This window comes from Lactuca sativa, chromosome 1 (genome assembly GCF_002870075.4).
Source record: "Lactuca sativa cultivar Salinas chromosome 1, Lsat_Salinas_v11, whole genome shotgun sequence".
Classification (NCBI taxonomy): domain Eukaryota; kingdom Viridiplantae; phylum Streptophyta; class Magnoliopsida; order Asterales; family Asteraceae; genus Lactuca; species Lactuca sativa.
The window spans coordinates 39,528,351-39,530,421 of record NC_056623.2 but is presented as its reverse complement, the minus strand read 5'-3'; the positions used below and the strand labels follow the sequence as shown (position 1 = coordinate 39,530,421).

The following is a 2,071-nucleotide window of genomic DNA, read 5'->3' as shown; positions in this document are numbered from 1 at the left end:
TTTGATGCCCAGTAGTTAAATGATGCCATGGGCAACAACCCAGCTGGCCCTCCCCTTGGGCCGGCCCTGAGAGCAAGAATCATAAATCTTCTCTTTGCATTAACACGAAATACAAAATACTATTGAATCAGGGACGGTCCATTGGTTTTTAATGCCCGGGGCGAGATAGAAACTTTATGCCCTCATTTGTACTTTGTACCATACGATAAACACATGTCATATATAATTTTTATAAGAACATAAATGCATTAAATTTTGTAGTCAAACAAAATAAATATTAATACAAACCAAGACATACAAAAATCACTTAAAAGTATGTCATTATGTTTTGAAGCATTTACATCTTCTTTTACAGTAATTAAGACTCTGTAAAAACAATACTTGAGATTGTTAACCCATCCAATCTTTCTTTAGTCACGGTAGTTTATGATTTCAATAGCTTCAACTTTGATTATTTTTCCGCAGAAACAATTATAACTGGGACAACCTGACCAACAAACCAAACTTCATGTTTAGGTTTTGACTTTCAAGATGCAAGTAATCGGAAAATGAATCAGAAATCATAACCTTTATTTTAATTAACACCAATGCAAAAATATTTATACCTCCCGAACAACCGTAAAAGTCATTTGTAATGCCCAAAGCATCTAAAAAATTAAATCGAGTAAAGAAGTGAACCTCCTGAATCAAACACAGATAAAAGGAAGTTCAAAGACATTGCTAAAAAAACTATAGAAAATCAAAAAACAATATATATATATATATATATATATATATATATATATATATATATACACACACACACACACATCAGATTAATCAGGTCGTATACCTCATGCAATACAAACTCAGAGTAAGATTAATCATAAATTTAAAAAAAAATGAAAAAAAATGAATTTAACAATAAAATATGCACAACTCTAAAAAATTAGAAATTAAGATCTCAGATAAGTTAATCAAATCGAAAATCATACCTCCTGAAAGTGTCCAAGTCTCCCCAGTCTTGACCCACCATATTTCGCCATCTCGATATCCAAAAATTGGGTTTCTTCTATCGGGTATATATAGAGTGAAATCAGGAAAAAATGATGAGATGGTATACAAAAATCGATTAAAAGAGGGAATACATAAATCGATCAAAAGATGGTGTATTCATAAATTGAGAGAGAGTAATCAAGAGGATATATTTAGAAATCGTGTGTTTTGAGAAGGATATCAACATGATAGTGTCGAGTCGACTCCTCGTCTTCTACATCTTGATTCTCGAATCTTGATGTTTCGTTCTTCCAAAGTTTTTCAATTATCACGCCCTCCTGCATCGATAGAATTTACTTCCCGCTTTCTCTGTGGTGTTAGAACCACAAATCCAATACACAAACATGTTACCTAAATTTACTTTGGGGCATGATAATAACATATCCATAATAAGTTGGGCTGCTGAGGTAATATTAATTCCCCCTAAATTTTGCTGCCCTGGGCTTTTGCCCCAATTGCCCATGTATTGGGCCGACACTGACCCCGATTTTCAAGACCATAATATTATCCCATTCTAGATCGAGACAAATTTTGTAATGTTTTACGATGTCCATATATTATGAAATCTTATTATGGTGGTAAATGATATTAAGCGAAACCAATCTATTTCAGCTTTTACAATTAAATATGGACATATAATCTAATACAGAATTTATTGATATGCTTTATACAATCATAGTGGTTTGAAACGAATAATAAAATTGAAATTCAACATATGTGTTAAACATCATACGAAAAATCATTCTTCACTTATTCCCAGTGCAGTGACATTACACTCAATGGAATTGACTAGCCAAGACGGAGGGATTTCAGCTCAAATTCATGTCGAAATGATGAAAATATGAAGAATTGAGGGTTTAGTATGTTGTCAATTGCTTATTATTGATTTTCAAGTCTACTTGGTTTTGGTTTCAAATTAATGTTAACAATTATTTATTTTGGCTTCATAATCAAAGTAGCATGTTCTCATTTATTGAGTTATTTTTTGCCTTCAATAGTATTGTACATCTGATTCAAACAACCTGTTAATGAAGTT

General features: G+C 32.0%; 1 long non-coding RNA gene across 1 annotated transcript; it reads right to left on the bottom strand.

Annotated features, from left to right (window-relative positions):
* Positions 1-323: 323 nt before the first annotated feature.
* Positions 324-1,275, bottom strand: LOC128132946 (uncharacterized). Its single transcript, XR_008231171.1, has 3 exons — positions 975-1,275; positions 606-681; positions 324-487 (listed from the first exon to the last, which is right to left on the bottom strand). It is a non-coding gene; the product is annotated as an uncharacterized LOC128132946 (long non-coding RNA).
* Between the last annotated feature and the right edge of the window lie 796 nt (positions 1,276-2,071).